The 18,810-nt window shown below is 42.1% G+C and overlaps 2 long non-coding RNA genes across 13 annotated transcripts in view; one reads left to right on the top strand and one right to left on the bottom strand.

Annotated features, from left to right (window-relative positions):
- Positions 1 to 18,810, bottom strand: part of LOC101802544 (uncharacterized) — an 80,540-nt gene that overhangs the window by 7,162 nt on the left and 54,568 nt on the right. For 9 of the 12 annotated variants that reach the window (XR_005263076.2, XR_005263071.2, XR_005263073.2 and 6 more), the window contains 2 exons: positions 12,842 to 12,899; positions 8,981 to 9,151 (listed from right to left, as the gene is read on the bottom strand). This is a non-coding gene — a long non-coding RNA (uncharacterized lncRNA). Of the gene's footprint in view, positions 1 to 494; positions 655 to 8,980; positions 9,152 to 11,266; positions 11,285 to 12,841; positions 12,900 to 18,810 lie in introns of those variants that run through there. The other 3 variants (XR_005263070.2, XR_005263079.2, XR_011806436.1) reach the window with 3 other exon arrangements.
- LOC140001321 (uncharacterized) lies at positions 5,756 to 12,379 on the top strand. Its single transcript, XR_011806442.1, has 3 exons — positions 5,756 to 7,399; positions 9,002 to 9,119; positions 12,311 to 12,379. It is a non-coding gene; the product is annotated as an uncharacterized lncRNA (long non-coding RNA).

The raw sequence follows: 18,810 nt of genomic DNA, 5'->3' as shown, positions 1-18,810 counted from the left end.
TTTCTTGTTAGATGAGAGGTCAGCTTTACTTTTAAGCTCAGGTTACTGCTGACCCCAAAACACGAGGCTTTCCAGTTTTTTAATGCCACACATGGTGAATGAAATGTGTGCATGTTATAGAAACAGCCTGGAATTCAAATAAGCCTCTGCACAAGGACAAGAGCTCTGAATTTGGCCAATTTTTTCCGCTCTCTCAGCTCTGCTTATTGAAGTCACATTGTTTGGAATAACCTTAGCGTTGGGATTACTTTCACATCCCATTCTTTTTCTTCCACCTAGGACATTCTTAACTTCTACCATCAATGCCTTGCTCACCAAGTTGTGAGATATGCGTGATTGCCACTGACCTGGCCCACCTCGCTGGGCAGAAACTGTGCATGGATCTCAAAAATGCAGCTATGAGGTTTTCAAGCACTCTCATCATTTCTCAGTGACCAATACTTGTCCCAGGAGGGTGAATGTTAGGTAAATTAAGTTTTCTGAATGTCACTTACATAATACTGACCCGAAGAGGTCTGAAAGGCACGGGTTTGAAACTGGGGCAACCTCCCTGCTCTGTAGCACTCTTTCCTTCTGATACTCCTTAGGAATGGGTAGTGCTAGGCTGGAGTTTGACCCCAAACACAGTGCAGATCCAGAACCACAAAAATTCCCCTGCATGGAAGAAGTAAGAAGGCTCCAGACCATTGCGTATTTTTTAATTTCTCATTTTTTACTGCAATTTTTCCCCTACTACTCCATTTTTGTTCATCTGAGTTGTCATTTTACAATCCTACCCTGAACACCACAATGACAGCTATTGATTCTCTATCTAAAAATGTACACTTTCAGCAGAAACATCATATACTTCAAATTCCGTTAATAGCAAAACACAAAATAATCCACACTATGTGTGCTTTCTGAGTCTGCACAGGACCACTAAACACTGCAGACAGCACAGGACATAATGGCAGTCTGTGAAGAAAAAAAAATAAAAATAATATATATATATAAGTACTTCACCCAAACTAGCTGCAGGTAAACTTTATTAGAGAATTGTAACCTCACACGTCTTTCCTCCCCACTTCCCCCCTTTCTACTTCCCTACTTCTCTTCCTTCTTCTCAGAGAAAAAAAGAATCAGATATTTTGCTGTACCACAGCAAATTCTCCACTTGCATACCATGTTCATGCTGTTTTGTTTGTTTTGTTTTCAAAATTAATTACTTTAATACATTCTTCTTTTTTTTTCTGTTTACTGTATGTACTTTTTTTTTTCCTTCAAGACCTGTTTCAAAGCTTTGTACCCTTGAGCTTTGTTCCAGGTTAACAGACCTGCTCTTGTCCTTGTGACTTTCTTCGTTTCTTATACAGAGAAGCAGTGTTCTTCTCACATGGTCCCTTTTCTCCTTACGAGATATTCAAACATATGTTTTCATACACCTATTCTGTCTGAATTCCAGAGTAACAGCTATCCCACTCCCTGGACTTTACTCTTCTGACTTTGTCCTGTTGCTAGTTCCTTATAATTTTAGCTCAGAGACCCAGCACAGATTATATTTCATCTTGCCTCTGCCTCCACTGCAGAGGAGCCTTGCTCTTTCCCTCATTTTTTCTTTTAGACAGAGAACTTCTTTCTATTTCTTTCAGGCTCCTTCATTTGACTCTTACTTTATTCCTATATATTCTGCCTTCTGACTCACAACTTTCTTTGCTGACCCTTCTTTTCGTTCTGTCCTTGCACTATCTACAGACATCCTTTCAGTGATGATTGCCCATCAAATTAAACAGGGTGCCATTCCTTACTATTTTGCTGCTTTATTTGGGATACAAGTTCTAGATAGTTTTTACACCTGAGACAAAAAAAAATCAACACCTCCTCCACACTTCAACTCCTTGGCTCCTCAATCCGGATGACTTCAACAACTAATTAACGTAGAATCATAGAACCATAGAATATCCTGAGTTGGAAGCGACCCACAAGGATCATTGAGTCCAGCTCCTGGCTCCACACAGGACCACCCAAAAATCAGACCATGTGTCTGAGAGCATTGTACAAAAACTTCTGGAACTCCTGTCCCAGTGCCCGAGCACCCTCTGGGTGCAGACCCTTTCCCTAACCCCCAGCCTGACCCTCCCCTGTCCCAGCTCCATGCCGTTCCCTCGGGTCCTGTCGCTGTCCCCAGAGAGCACAGCTCAGCGCCTGCCCCTCCGCTCCCCTCGTGAGGGAGCTGCAGGCCGCCATGAGGCCTCCCCTCAGCCTGCTCTGCTCGGGGCTGAACAAACCCAGGGACCTCAGCCCCTCCTTTGGGCACTGACAACTTTGTGCCCTCCTTACACCGTGGCACCAGAGCTGCACACAGTGCTGGAGGACAATCCCTTCCCTCACCCAGCTGGCAGTGCTGGGCCTGGTGCACCCCAGGGTACATTTGGCCCTGCTGGCTGCCAGGGCATGCTGCTGGCTCCTGTTCAGCTTGCCGGGACCATAACACCCAGAGCCCTTTCCGTGGGGCTGCTCTCCAGCCTCTCATCCCCCAGTCTGTACACACAGCCAGGGTTGCCCCATCCCAGGCACAGAATCCAGCACTTGTTCTTCTTAAACTTCATATTGCCCAGCCCTCTGATTTGTCAAGGTGTCCCTGCAAGGCCTCTTTTCCCTTGACAGAATCAACTGTTCCTCCTAATTTAGCATCATCTGCAAATTCATGTAGTTTATCAAAATTTTCCTCTTCAAAATTAGGAACCCTAACTACAGTCCTGCTTCTCTTTATTCTTCTATTTGTTCAAAAGTTGCTTTTATGTTTAGTTTTCTGTAATAGCCATGGTACTCATCAAAACTAAGTCTAAATAGTATCTATTGAGAAGTCATTTGGTGAAGATGTATTTCACCTACCGTGCTTATAGGCACATGGGCCCTACCTTGAGAAATAGGGCCCGACTTCTGCACATCTTCCTGCAGGATACATCTAGGAAGTTTAAGTCTCCCCAAAAGATACGATTTTTAGTTGTATTTATTTCTCAAATTATACTAAACAGATCTCTGTTTGTGCGTAGATGATAAGGATGTAGTGAAGGCTACAGCATCCATCTGGAATGATTCCTATATGTTCTCTTTTAACTATCTTTTCCCCAAGGCATTTTGACATAGACAAGTTCAGTGTTAGGCCAGCAACAAATCTTTCATTTTTGGTTTTGTTTGTTTGTTTCTGAGGGACAATTTGTGACAAACTTTGTTTTTATCAGAAAGCCAGTATATGAAATTTCCAGCTCATCCCCAAAGCACATGCATCACTTGACAGCACAAGCCCCAGAGCAGCTGGACACCTGGCTGCCATAGGGTACCTCAAAAAAGCAGCTGCCTGGGAATGGGGAAGCCTCCAAGATGGGTACCCTGAAGGAGCAGCAAGTCTCAGGAATTGGGAGCCTTGGGGAGGAGAACCTGGAAGGTCTGAGGCTCCACCAGGCTAAGAGGAGGAGGCTGTAGAGCTGCTAGCCTACTGCATAGACAAAAGAGGGAGATGGCTATGCTGAGGCAGGATGAGAAACAGCATTTATTCCTTTCTAAAGCTGGTGGTGTAGATTTTATCCACCTTAAGAGAAAAGTTTGCCCACTCTGCTATCAATCACTACACCCATGGCGAGAGCATCCCGGAGACTTGCCCAGTGGAGACTCAGATACCCTGCTTGGCTCCCTCAGGGTTTCAGTGGAGCTGCTGCACCCGAGGACAGCATCTCTGCCCCACCAAAGTGGTGCCTTCCAGCTGAGCACAGCCCCATCGGAAAAGTTTGGACGAGCTCTTCTCTGCAGTGCGCTGGCATCTCCAGTTACCACCAAAATATGTAAATCTTTCACAAGCATTAAAAATGTGAAGCAAGACCAGCATTTCAGCCACCAAATGAGTAATACCTCTGAAGCAGACTCAACAAGAAGTTTGTGGGAATTTTTGTCTAGCATTATTTACTGCTACAAATTGCTTACCAGATCAAGCCTGTTCAGACCGCTGTGCTTGTTACACCAACAGAAAAAAAGAAAGGCTTTAATTCTGCAAGTCTTTTTGTCTGCACGTCTTTTTTTCTTGCGGTGTACTCTCGCTCACTTTCACTAACACGGTACGAAAATGATGCCTTGGGATTACAATAGCGTGATGGAAACTTTTTACTACACTTCAGTGAACCTTAAGGGAAAACATGTACATACACACTACAGATATTATGTGCATTTCCAGGAACCCTGTCAAAACTGATCACATGAAAAAAAAAACACAAGACAATTAGAAAGAAAACTGCTTCATCAACTTCTTCCATTGCTCATACCATGGGGTAGATGCATGATCAAAACCAAAAGCATCATTTGCAAAAGCCTTTTGAAAAGTTGGCTGGATTTCCTACCCTGTCACCTCTGTGAGCCATACAGAGAATGAGTAGTCCGCGATCTTCTGAGAAGCAAAACACTACCTAAAGTAGCAACGTGGTTCAGGATTAGGTCCAAAACTCTGAATTGTTTAATCCAAGAACAAACCACATCGTACTTTGCTTATGCATCTGCAAACAAAATAGGGTATGATGAAACAGAAAACTCTCCTTGTGGTTTTTTGTATATCATCCTTGCCACTTTCATAATTAGAGGACATAGGCTACCATTAAAGTCAATTGCAAAGTTCCCATTGACTTCAGTAGATGTAAACCAGGCATTAATATTATGCTTTTCAGTTTTCTTGAGGTTTAAACACCTCATAAAATAAATTTACAGATGAACTAGTAAATGTACACTTACAAAGAAACCTCCTAAGGAGTCCCTGAAGCCATATTTTTAAATGCTGCTATTCATTCAGTTTATATCGAACAGATTAAGGGACTGTCAAACAAGGGGGCATAGATCAAGAACAGCAATAAGAAATGCTGAAAATACATTCCAAAAATATAATTCCAAAAATATCATTTGACATATTTGACAAAACAGACTGAGAAGAGGGTTTTATGCTATGTGACATGTTTCACGAGCTCAGAAAACCCTATCTATTTATTTATCTGTCTATCCATTTCAGTGATCTGTAAATGAAAACATGTACAGTATACGCAGCAATTTTTTTTCCAGGAACCCTTTCAAAACCACTCACATAGAATTACAAGAAAAGCTAATTGAGAAAGAGAGTCTAACCGATGAGAAGTCAGAAACACTACCATCCGGAGCTGACGTTTTCTTCTATAGAACTATGTGCCCATTGGGCATAATTTTTGATCTCGCAGACTTTCCACATGTAAAAGTCCAATTGACTTCAGTGAAAATGAATGAACTGCAGGATCTAATTAAGCCTGCTGAGGTTTGAAAAACAATCTCATATGCTGCCTGAATATTTCCACGAATTTCAGAGATTTTCAAGATATTTTGTCTAGTTCATTGCCAAATAAGCGTTTATAAATATTTATAAGGATAATGTGTAAATATAAATAGAAGGTGAACATTAGATGATAAATAGATATAAGGAGCTAGTAATTACCTGAACTGACTTGATGAAGGCTCTCTGAAATGGAACATCACAAATGACATTATCAAACAAAGAGCAGTGATTGATGGATGACATTTGCACAATCATCTCGTTCCAGACACTACTGGCACAAGGAGAAAGGCTCTTTTGGCAATTAATAACCACATGGGAAATGTTTGCCCATTAGTGCGCAGGAGCATGGTAGAAGAGGCAAGGATACTGTCCAGCTCCCCAGGGCAGAATTCAACCACCTTAATCAGGAGACCTTGCTTTCTTTTTCTACCATGCCATGATAGGAAAAGCGTTGCAGCTTCTCAACAAGTGAGCTAGAGTTCTGCAGTTGCCATCCACCAGCTCTGCTCAGTGCTGGTTCATCTCCAGAGTGGATCCATGCTGGATACATGGCCAAAGCCACACGAGAAAAGACACAGTGCAATCACAAAACTAAAGTCAGTGTTACAATGCAAAGACATGTTGGGAGCATACTGAGGCTGCAGATATCATTCTCTTCTGCTTAATTTTAGGATACTTGTCCTTGTAACTTTAATATTATCTTCATGTGGTGTCTTGCGTATACTTGGTGTTAAAAACAAACTAATAAAGACTATTTCCACTATGTGGCATCATACCCACAGAGATCCACCAGCTGGGTCTTGTTGAGGGCCAGCTGGATGGTGCTCTCAGGCCCACGCTGACTGACACAGAAACTGATGGCAAAGAATCACAGAACCATGCACTAAAGGAGGTTGGAAGGACCTCAGGAGGCCACATAGTCTGACCCACCACACACGGCAGGGCTAATTTCAACATTAGGTTTGGTCTCTCAGGGCCTTATTAAGGTTGTCTACTCTCTACATGCATTCAGGCTAGCAGCAAAGAGAAACTATGCCAAGAGCACACAAACGATAAAATCTGGGAGCCCTGAGTTTCCTTCCAGGTCCAAGGAGCTAAGTGAAGCCTCACTATAGCTCCACGTAATGACCAGGGACAATGCCACAGGGGTCACCTCTGGTCTGGCCTCCGGTGCACCCAGCTAGCGACTGCCCAGTCGTTCTGTGAGGACAGTGTATGGAAAGTCTGAACACGGGAAGGAGCTATGCGAGGCGGAGAAGATGAAATCTCTGGAAATATTTGCTGTTAGGCTTTAGTAAATCTCTATGGAATATTTGGTAACTGTGTTTTTTCCACGTCTTGAAACAGTTGACCAAATTTGAAAAGCTTTGTGAGGATGGCAAAAGGCACATGCCTGATTCAAAAGCTGAGAAAGGTCTATCTTTGCTCTAAAACCTTTTAAAACACAGGGGCCAGACACTTTTTTTTTATATAAGCAGGAAAAAAAAATGATTTTTTTTCCCGGACACCTTCTTATAAACAGTTCAATTGCTTTGGCTGATACTCAAAAAATTAAAAAAAAAAATCCTACAGAATGACATCCGAGGTAAATATATTTGACCCAAATATGAGTTCAGCAAAGCTCTGAACAACTGAGAGCAGAATCTTATAGCAGGAAGCATTAGGAAAACTTCCTTGTGGGCAGAGCTGCCCGTCCTGCCTGCAGTATTGTTTGTTAAGCACTTTGGAATCCGTCGACACGAACAGAACCACATAACTGAAGCTGCTGGGCTGCATTTCCCTGCTCCCTCTTTCTGCTGCAGGATCTTACTGTTAATTATTGCTATGAAGCGCAGCTGGCTGGTGGGAGCACCAGGCAAGTCCGCTTTCCCTTGGAACTAAACTTCAGGAAAAGAAAAAATTCTGAATATGCATTGCATCAGGATTAAAGACAAATTTTGAAGTTTGCTTCCAGGGAAAATGCTGGTGCATTCAAAGCCTGTTAATGTACAGGGGAAGGAGTGCCAAAGGACGAGAGCACTCCACAAATACAGCTGCGATTCCATGAAGTCAGAGCAAGCAGCTCCTTGCCCACAAGATGAGGTAAGTAAGGGATGCAGTGTAACAGCCCACAGAACACAAACGGATCTTGCAGCTTGAACTATTTGGGCCACGAGGCCCCAAAACGAATAATATTAAGCATATCATATGCGTAGCTTTTGTGTTCAGCTCCGGTTTTAATTGTGGATTTTATTTGACAGCTCTAAAATACTTTTTTAGGAGTATTCGCTGTACTGTAGTTATTATTAAGCTATTTCTTTCTGGGCTTCCAATATGGGACGTTTCTGGCTGGTTAGGAATTGCCGGTGAACTCTCCGTCCTGTTGCACTCAGCAGAAAGTTTGCTGCTGATTTCAAACGAGCGAGATTTTTACCCCGCAGGAAATCAAGGTAAGTGGGAAATAATACTCATTTCATCCAATTAAACAGTAAAGCTCACGAGTTGTCAGGGTCTCAGTCCGCAGACATTTCCTTTTTCTGTCAGAAAAATACAGTTGGGGGGATGTATAACATAAAGTACAAAAAAGGTGCTGTAACGCCGAGTGAGACAAGGGGGCCAAAGCTGTAAATTCCTTCCATCGACATGGTAATCTGTATTTGTAAAAGGCCAATATTGAGCAGGCAGTGAAAACAGAAATGCATAACCACATCACATCGTTCCTCTGCCAGAAACATTCATACTAATTTCCACCATCAAACGCATGGTATGATTACTTAAAGTTTTTTTTTTTAACCAATCCTACTTATAAAAACAAAATCCTCAAGATGGTGTAACTTCACATTTTCATATTCTGTAACATGAATATACATCAAATTGGCAACAATCCTTACCTTGTGTACAAGCCTCCTTCGGGGTCATTAACACGGAATCAACTCCTTGCGGTAAGTAAACACTTCTTTTTCTCATTTTTTTATGTTAGAAATTGAAAATTAATCTTGCAAGTCATTTTGAACCAGGAAAACAGGGCTGACAAAGCAAGCACTGTAGTCTGATATCTTTTATTAGGCCAACTTAGAGTTCAAAAATATGCAAGCCTCCTTGACCACACACAAGTTCATGTATGCAGAACTCCAGGCTGGACCCATAAAACGTATTAAACTACTTGCTTTGTCACTACATCTACATACATATGTACATAGTATAGATGTATATAATACACATGCATATACATTTGAGAGGCTTCAGAATAAACTGTTCATTGACATAACTTTAAAATAACAACTCTGAAGGACTTCTGTGGGTTGGCATGTAATCGTGCAACAGACCGATGGGTTTAATAAAGAAAATTTAGCAGTGCACAAAACAAATCCTGCTTCTGATTTCTAATGAGGTCTAATTCCTATGCAAAAACTCACAACTCCCACTAATAGTACCAGCAACCATATGTTCTTTGCTGCTAATCATAATAATGAGGAATACCTGGCAAAGGTATAGCAACGTCTTTCAAGTGAGGTGTTGCAGGAAGAACAATGACGAGGTTTACTAAACTCATAGCTGTAACACTTCAGGGTGCTCTATGCAGGTACAACCCACTGTAAATTGATAGGTCTCTTTTACGCAACAATTTGAGTGTTTCTAATGTTGCTATGTGTCCACCACAAGGTGTGTGCATAACCTGCTCACCTCTGCTTTTCCTCCCTCCAGCGTGCAAACAGATCACCGCCCAGCTCTTCAGCAGCCCGCAGTCCACATCACCTGGGGAACCGAGGGGCCAGCAGTGGGAGGTGTACAAAGAGCACGTCGAAGAATTGCAGCAATGAAGGTAACTACTCTTCTTTCTTCAAGTTCTGCTACCTGTGAAACAGAATCACAGAATTTTAGGGGTTGGAAGGGACCTCAAGAGATCATTGGGTCCACCCCCCCGCCAAAGCAGGTTCCCTAGAGCAGGCTGCCCAGGTAGGCGTCCAGACAGATCTTGAATATCTCCAGAGAAGGAGACCCCACAACCTCCCTGGGCAGCCTGTTCCAAAACCCTTTCCAGGCGTTTCATTAGGAGTGCAGTCACAGCAGTAAATGCTTGCTATTCATTGCAACAAAGACTGAAGAACCAGAGTCCTTCAGCAGCGTGAAGCCTTTGTGCTACCACCAGCAGTACTGCTTCTGAAGTGTGAGTATCAGTGGTCGTGTGGTGTCCCCACAGCCCTCAGCTCCTGGAATTCAGCCAGCACGTGCTGTGGCAGCACCTTGTGCTTTAGTTGCATATGCCTTGATAAGGGCTGGTGGATCTAATCTCGTAACATCAAAGGTGGCTCTGATGCAGTCTGCTAACTCATTCTGAATGCATTTGAAGCCGCTGCTAGGTCTTTTCCGACTCATTCCTGTACAACAAAGGCTGCTTGAGACCAAAGAGCATCACAGATTTGCAGAGGAGCTTTGTCTAGCTCAAGTAATACATTAATGGCCTCCTAACATTCAAGGACGATCAACATTTTGATCTTCCTACCGGTGAACTGGGTCTTGGGAAAAAAATATTGGTAAGTGGATATACTGATTAATAAGAAATCTGAAACCACCTCTACAATACATTTAAGATGTTGCCTCAGAGTCACCCTATCCACCTGAAAATAATATGGAGGATTAGACATAAAAGCTAGGACTTTATTTATCCGCGAGCTGAGGTAATGGCTACTAAAAATGTGGATTTCATTGACAGATGATTTAGTGAACGTGATGACAGCAGCTCAAACATGGCTCCATTAAAGATAAAAGTAACATGCTTAAATCTCATGAGGAGGGATTTTTTCTTATTGGTAGAGAATGTATGTCAAGACCTTTAGAAACCTAAGAACCACATAATGAGAAAATAATGAAGAATCAGCACTCGTAAGTGTCTGAGTGAAGTTCCCACTAAATGGGCTTTGATAGATCATTTTTCTCCTGACAACAAAGACACCAGAAGGATTGTCTGGACTGTAGCTCCTCACTGCAACCTATGATGAAAAACACTTCCTGTAGCCAAGCAGAAAGTCAAGATGAGGACTTTCTCCCTAGAAATATACACATTTCTTTGCACTTTTAGAGAGAATCTAGTCCAGAAATATCATCTGAGAACACCAGCGTCACCAGAGGCAGAAAAAAATAAATGCCAATATAGAATCAGACTAAAATATTGAGACATTATTTTCCTTGAAAAAGACACTTTTACCAGTGACTGGAAAGATACTGAAGATGTAAAAACAAAAATTAGTTGGGATTTTGCTCCTGAGAGCTCAGCCTCCGTTGCCTGTTGCAGTGCCAGCTGCCATGCACTGGCTCAGTCTGCCTCAGCGCTCTGTGGCCTTTCCTTGTTCAGTTGGTGTCAGTGAGGGTGACCAAAAAGGCTAGCTAAGAGCTGGCCTCTCTTCCTCTCTGGGCTTTGGTGACAGCTGACTGCTGCTGCTGTACTGGTCTCCCGGAAACACTGCTCTTGGGGGCAGCTGAGGGCAGTGGGTGGCCTCTTTTGGCCCCCAGCTTCAGCCCTCCCATTAACAGGACACTAGGGTGAAATTCACTTAGTCACTGTAGGGACTTGTAGCAAGTGGTTCTTGTCATAAAGGAAAAGTCAAAACCAGGTCAGATTAATAATTCCCCAGAATTATCCACTCCTCTCCATTGACTGTAGACATTACCTAAGGTGACACACTTTGGTGCAGATATCCATATTGCAGACATCTACATCTAGATGAGAAGAATCCCACCTGAGATATCTTCATTTTGGAAGCACAAAACAGCGGTGCCTTAAGACACAGACCCTCCTATGAGGTGATACTGTCATCACAGTCAAAGACTTACAATTACATTACAAACACTTAAGATTTTGACTTCCAAGTCTTCTTTGGATATAATGAATGGCAAGCTGCACGTTTGGGAGGCTACTGGCCTATTTCTCAAGAGTAAAACATCGATTGTGGCCACCATGTCATGCTTCATCAACCTATAGCTTAAAGCCTGGGAAATTCATAAATATGACCATTAAAAGAAATTGCATACATATTAACTTCTATTTTATTTATTCGGTAACAAACACAGAGACACACTCAGCATAACAGAAAATACAGCAAGTATGAAGCACAGTAGTAACAAACTATCCCTGACTAATCCATCCAAGCATACACCAGGGCTGATCTACTTCTTTGCCAAGGAACTAAAAGGCAGAGATCTGCAGAAGTGGGGGCTGCTTTCCAGCCGTGGCTGAATCCTATGCAGAGCAGGTATATGCTCTGTGTTTTAACAGGCTCAGAGAAAAATAAGCTTTTTATCTTGCTTTGTAACAAGATTCCTCCATAATATTTTCATAAGGAAAAACAAGGAGTAGGCAGGTGAGAGGCAGAGCTGTTCCATGTGAACAAAGAGATGAGAAAGGAAGGCGTAATTGAGGCTCCTACTTCCAGTTCCTACTGCACAAGCTAGAAAATTGTTGTCTTTCTCAGACACATTTATTATGTTATTTCAATTGGCCTTCCAAGCTAGAGCAGGCCTACAGCTCTCACTTGATACGTTTACACTGAATTAACATTAATTAATGATGAAGGGTACAACGAATGATCTGTTCATTTTGACTGCAGAGGGCACTTAGACACCTAACTCACACGTGGACACCTACAGCTACCCCAAAGGCAAACACTGAAAATCTCCCCCAGGCTTCACAGCTTTCACTAGCACTTAGGAGAATATGCCAGGACAGCTCAGTAATGATCTAAATGATCTTAACAAAACAGAGAAATGGCCTGAAAACAAAGGGGGGAAACTCTACTGAGATGAGAATAATGATCTACACTTAGGCAACACACGGAGGTTGAGGGATGATAGGCGAAGCAGCAGTTATGAAAAATAGTAGGATTATAGCAGAATAGTCTGAAGATTAACCACCAATGTCATGTTGCCATGAAAAAAGCAATCATACTACTAGGATGCACAATGGGAATTACGCCTTACAAGGCATATTAAGGAATGTTTCCCTTCTGTTTGGCACAGGTTGTATTGTATACAGTTTGGGCACCACGCATCAGGAAAGATGTGGAATAAAAGTAAAGTTGTAAGAAAGGCTGGGAGTCAAGAAAAAATAAATTATTCTCGAGCCATTTCAAGTCAAGAAAGAGAAGAGACAGCAACGGGCTTAATCTGCATCAAAAGAGATTCGGGTTACAGTGCAGGCTTGTTCACCTAAATTCTACATGTTAAACAAGAGTTTTCTAAAATGACTTAGCACTGGAGTAAACCACCTCGAGAGGTTCTCAGATCTCCCTTACTGTAAGTATTAGACAGCATATGAGTCAAATATCTGTTAAGGAGAACACAGGTATATTTCCTTCTGCCTTGTTCAGAGGGAAGGATTAGATGAGCTCAGATCTGCTCTAGCACTGGTTTCAATATGTGAATATGGCACATCTTAGAGACACAGACACAAAAATATCGCTTGCCTTTGGCTAGAAGAGTGGCATATACAGACTTAAAACACCCTGACTTATTTCATTCTTCTAAATAACACCATCTAGTAATACTTACCTGCTCTTAAGACAAAAACATTCTTTTAAGTGGCCACATTTTAAAAATAGATGACAGCCTGAAAATAAAAAAAAAAGACGTATGTAAACACACATCAACATTATTGTTGAATGTGTACATGCAAACTGAGCAATTTTGTCATTTACTGTATAAAATTCAGACTTGTATTTGCAGCCATACCAATCACCCAGCACAGTAACTGCATGAATACTACATAGCAAGCAGTGATACAGAGCAGTGCATGTGATTTCATGCGGTGGTTTTGCATCTTTTTAAGCTGTCTTCAAGCTCTCTGAAACAAAGATAACAAAGGAAACTTCCCAACATGAACAAATGAAGCAGCAGCATCTCTGCCATATGTAAAGATCACTTTCCTTTTCTGCAATGCCTTCCCTGTAGCATGATGTTAACACAGACCCAGAAGTATGACTTCATTCTTTGATCTTTTCAAAACAGATGGGCTGGGAGATCACCATGAAAACTGCAGCTTCTTAATCTTCTAACATAACTGTTAAGACCGTGTACCTTCTCAGAAACCATGCCAATCATTTGCACTGAATTAAGGCAATTTTCTGGCATTAAATTTCAATGACTCCGGCTCGGGGTTAGAAAAAAAATACCTTGTAACTTGTTCTAGAAGGCCCAAGCATACCCCTACTATTTCTGTGGTGTCCTATGGCAACCTTACGGAGCCTTCCAGTGAAGCAATGTTCAGGAGGAGGAGAAGTATAAACATGGCAATTCACATTTTAAAGCCAAGTGTTCTTTTGCATTTGTGTGGGCTTCACCTGCCTTGCTGCAATAAATTATCATCTCACTGTTATCTATTTCTTAAGAGTTTTTACCAAATTTTAGAATTCAGTTAATTTTCCAGTTCGATTTCACATCAGACATTCTTATCTGTATTGTAGCACCTTGGGGAAAAATCCAGTGTAAATGGTGTCACTCATGACATGCAGACTGCTATACTTGTATACAGTATATATACAATACCTCTTCTATGAGCCTTGGGAAAATCCTCTTCAAAATTATTGGTTAGCACATTGGCTTTTTATATAACAAGCCTAAAAGAGAAGTCACACATGCCACCAGGATTTAATATCTGTGACCTTAGAAATTAACAAGGTCATCAGATCTATCAGATTACAACAGAATTCCAGCACTGGTTTTTGGCTTCTATAACCCCTCAAGCAGCAACACAGAAGGCAGCAGACACAGGGCAAGCACCAAGAGCTGGAGCTTCATTGGGGACATCATCCACGTCCACAGCACAGCCAGGTTAGCTCTGTCTTCTAGCTCTGTCAGAAACATGCTCAGGATTTGTCTACATAAGGCACTCCAAAAAAAAATAATCCAGATCAATTAAGTGAAGTAAACTGTTATAAACTATTACATTATATAGTATATAGTATAGTGTATAGTATATATATAGTATAGTATATACTATGTACTATATGCTATATGCTATACTAGATATAACTATTATATAATTGGATTTAAATTCTGTATAAGTATTGTCTGTACAAGTGTTTAATGCTATTCAGTGTATCTGCATTAGAAATCTATTGAGATTAACTTCCCTATCTCACGGAGATGAGTTTTTGATGCCAAGAACTCCAACAGTGGTAGTTTCCTAATAGGAGCTCCCTACCGCGAGCCATAAAGCTTTCTTTTTTTTTTCCTTAAGATTTTTTTAGGGCTAGGGCTCTATGTAAACCCACAATTCTTAACTAGGCGACAAGAGAAATGATGGCAGTTCTGAGAGAAGTGATATATCCAGCAGACAAGAAGCTCATCCTTGTATATGAGGTTATAATAGGAGATGTCTGGGTACATCAGACTTTCCTAAAATTCCAACTGATAGGGTAATCCCAATGTGGAGGTTTTTCCCCTCTTTTCAGAATAATTGACAGAGACTAGAAGTGACTTGTGTGACATGCAGAGTTTGTGCACCTGACACAAAAAGCAAAAATTGCGTAACATAACTTTGGACATCTAAACCAGAGATGTCTGCAGATGACCTGACAGATCACACTGTATACAAAAGAATATTTCTGGATGCAATTCCTCTCTAAATCAGATTACAAGTTACATACTCAAAGTATGTGTTTCTCTCCTCTGACTATAAGGAAGTGCAATGTGAGATGAGGAGTCACACTGTACACCTCTGAAGAGAAACTATAGCCCACCAGGAGAAATAAAGCCCACCAACTTTTCCATCAGTCTAATCGTTGTTGCATCTTGGCATGCCCTGCCACGGATGATCCAGTTAATGACCGTAGGTTTCACATTTCTGGAGGTACCACTGCCCATGCTGTGATACCACAAAAGCTTTTCCAGATGCTCTTCACCTCGTGAGCCCTGCTTCTCCAGCATGATTTCAGCCAGGCTGATGCCTCCACTCATAGGCAGTGCCTTCACCCGAGGCCATAGTTCAGCAATTGCTGCTGCAGGCCTTATAAAGTCCTGAATGATGTGTAGATAGCCTATTTTGGATGAGACTAGGTGGTGACATACTAATCTAGTTTCCTTCTGCAACAGGATAACAGATGGGAGAAGCAGAAGGTGTCATCTCTTGACTGTTATCAACATTGACATGTATTATTCTTCTACCCAAGACAGAGAACACAGTTTAGAGGAAACTCGTACACGATGAGTACAGACTGGCTGGGAAGTCAATCACTAAAATCATTTATCAACAATGAATTACTTAAGTAGAAGGGTGTACAGAGTAAGTTCGGAGCTTCTCAATATTTCCATTAACAACCTAGATGGTGGAAGATAAAATACATTTATTTGTTAGAGCAGATAAGTCTGAGCTAACAGAACTTGCCAGCTCTCTGGAAGATAGGACCGAAACTCAGATTATTTTGACAAATTGGAGAAGCAATCTTAAAAATAGGTGGCAAATTAGTAGGGAGATAGACAAAGTTCTGCAAAGTTCTGCCTTGTGTTTGTGTACAAACACAGGCTAGGCAAGAATTGGCTCCATTGGCATCGATTGCGCAGGGATGCGATGTGAAATCTCCATCCCTGGACATCTTTAGGAACAGGCTAGGTAAATGCCTGCCCAGTAAGACAAAGGGATAGGGGGGTCAACGATCTCCGAGCTCCCTTCTAAGACTATTTTCCAGGATGCAGTCCTTCTGCATCTCCTAAACTTTTTTGTTGGGAGTAGTTGCGTTTAGAGGAATTGTACAAAGACCAGCAGTGCTCATTCAGCATCCTTGGAGTTGAATGAACCTGAGCTTTTTAGCTGTTATAAATTCAGTAAGTCCGCTGGTTCTCAGAGTTCACTGCACTAAAGCTAAGGCAGTTAGACAGCCTGCCTTTATAATGCTTTCATTGAATAAATTTGCAAAGCTGCTACCTAGAGCCTACATTAATGCTCAGTACCACTTTGTTAATTTGGAATCCAGATCTGGTGACTGATTTAGGAAAACAGTTCAGCTAATCCCTAGTGAATAGAAATCCCCAGCCTAAAATTGTATGGCTCACCAGATTCCCACACGTGCGAATGCAGCAGCTGCCTTGCAAAGGGAAGTTAAAATATCGAGTACAAACTTTAGGGGGGTTTCACGTGACGTGCCTATTTTCCTTCCTCGGAGATCCAGGGCTCCAAAAAGCAGGAGCGGAGACAATCACCAGCTGCACAAGCCCACAAAACTTTCACAGAGGACAACCTCCGTAGTAACGTGGCAAGTGCACAAATGTATTCTAGAAACCAGTTCTGGCAAGAGAACGTAGATAGAAAGTTAAAAACCATAATTCTGCACATTAGCCTTCAGTCAGCAGACACAGTTAGTGCACATAGCCACAGGATAGCAATGATCTATCTATTTTCAGCTATACTCATGTAATTGCCTTCTGCATGATAAAACAAGTTTCAACAGAGCATGATGAATAATAATTCCTCAGCTGGAGCTCCTGGGAACACATCCATCGTTACGGGAAGGCTCCTGTGCAGATTGCTTCCTGCCTTATACGAGGCTCTCAATTGACCTGTTGAGCTCTGGGAGACAACTCAAGGCCCCTTTCCTCACCCAAACTTGGTCTGAGCTGGGCAAGGGGACAATTTTCCTGGGATGCTGGGATGTTAGATGCTGTACCTGCTCCTGCAGTAGCCATCCAAATTTAGAAGGAATAGATGTAAGGGAAATAACTATTTTAATTATGACTGCAATGAAGCAGGATATTCTTGTCCATTTACTTTCCAGTAAACATATGTTGCTATTTGCGATGAGACATCTCTGATATAATACCTAAAGGGAAAAAAAATAGGCCCAACATCTAAAGGTACTCAGATACTTACCTCTAAGAGTAACAGCTAAACAGGATTCTGATGCCCAACGATCCCAGATAACATTAGGGGATCTGGGCCTACAATCCCAAATGAGCTACTCAAGCAGCAAATAATTCAAGATGCTCTCAGAAGGGCGAGAGTCTGATGTGGTAACTTAGGGAACGTTGCTGAACTTTCTGAATTAGGTGTTGCGGGTCTGTTTCCTGAAATCTGTATCAGAGACAGCTGATGCCTACCAGCAACAGTTGTGTAGTACATATGGAAAGCAGGATAAAACCAGACAAAGATGTGTAGATTGTGTTAACTGAGTTACGGCTTTTGTAGCATCACATGTAGGCCAGCCACTCACACGAGCTGCAATAAAAGGCACGCTGCATTACTGAGACAAGGTAGCTACTCTGCGATGAGCAAATCCCTTCCGAATATCGTTTTACACGGGCATGCTTTTAATAACAAACGAGACTTCCTCTTCGTATAACATTTGATAATTTTTATCTGTCTTGCTTGTATCCTTAGGCCATTGGGCTATACCATGAGGACCACATATTGTAAGCACACTACAGCTCCCCATGATCACCATAGCTTAATAGCCAGAATCACTGTAGGGAATCAGACGGCTTCTGGGCTCCCAGAAAATGATCTTACAAGCCAAGCAGGCAACATACGAACAAGAGCAGGGTGTAAAAGCTGATAAAAAGTGTTAAAAAGTGGTACCTCACACCATGCTTAAGCACTGGACATTGCTGGCAGGAGCTGGCGCTGGAGCAGGAGCAGCACCACCACGTCTACACATCACAAGGCTCCCCGCAAACGCACACACCTCATTACTCAAACCACTTTCATTTCTCTTACGCAGATGTATATTGGAGATACTGAACCAAGTTTCCCTGTGCACTAGCCCTTTAGTACACTAAGTGGTTACTCCTCTCCAAATTCCCCCTGGAGCACTTATTGAGGCGGAGAAGAAACAGTAATTAATCTATTAAAATGAGGAAATGTAAATTCAGATGTATGCAGAGCAACGCTTCTTCTCTATTTACTCTTAATTTACATCCTGATGAGTCAAATCGCCACCGTTACGTTGCCAAGTCAAATAAAACCCACTGGTGATTAGAGTTGCTCTGCGGGATTGTACAGCGTACGCATCTTTAATGAATTTGGTCCACAAGCATATGGCCAAGGACAAACTGCATTTAATACCTCTGAGCAAAAGTAATGATGAAAACAACTCCCCAGAGCCTTTCTGAGTGTGATTTTCAAGCTGAATAGTGATGTCTTTGATACGATTTGTGTGATAAATCTGAATTATTCTCCAGGAGCCGTTGTCCCCCACTCACACTCCCAAAGCTCTGGAGCTCTGAAGGGCCGCTGCTGGCATGTGAGCATTGGGGTTTGGTTTTCTGATGGCTGGTTTTTCCAAAAGAAAAAAAAAAAAAAGTGTGGGGCAGTTTTAATTTTTGCCCTTTGCCTTCATGTTTCCAGCTCCCAGGCCAAGGTGTGGGGCGGAGGAAGGGGCTGCTGCGCTGCGCTGCCTGCCGGCGGCTGACCCAGAGCAGGGGAAAGGCTTAAAAACAACATAAAAAGGGAGGAAACCACAAGGTGCACTCGGTGCACTTGCAGAGAAACCAGGAGGGGCTGATACTATCAGTCATATCTTCAAACTTGG

This window comes from Anas platyrhynchos, chromosome 1 (genome assembly GCF_047663525.1).
Source record: "Anas platyrhynchos isolate ZD024472 breed Pekin duck chromosome 1, IASCAAS_PekinDuck_T2T, whole genome shotgun sequence".
Classification (NCBI taxonomy): Eukaryota; Metazoa; Chordata; class Aves; order Anseriformes; family Anatidae; genus Anas; species Anas platyrhynchos.
Note: the sequence above shows the minus strand (reverse complement) of the source record. Positions and strands in the feature narration are given on the sequence as shown.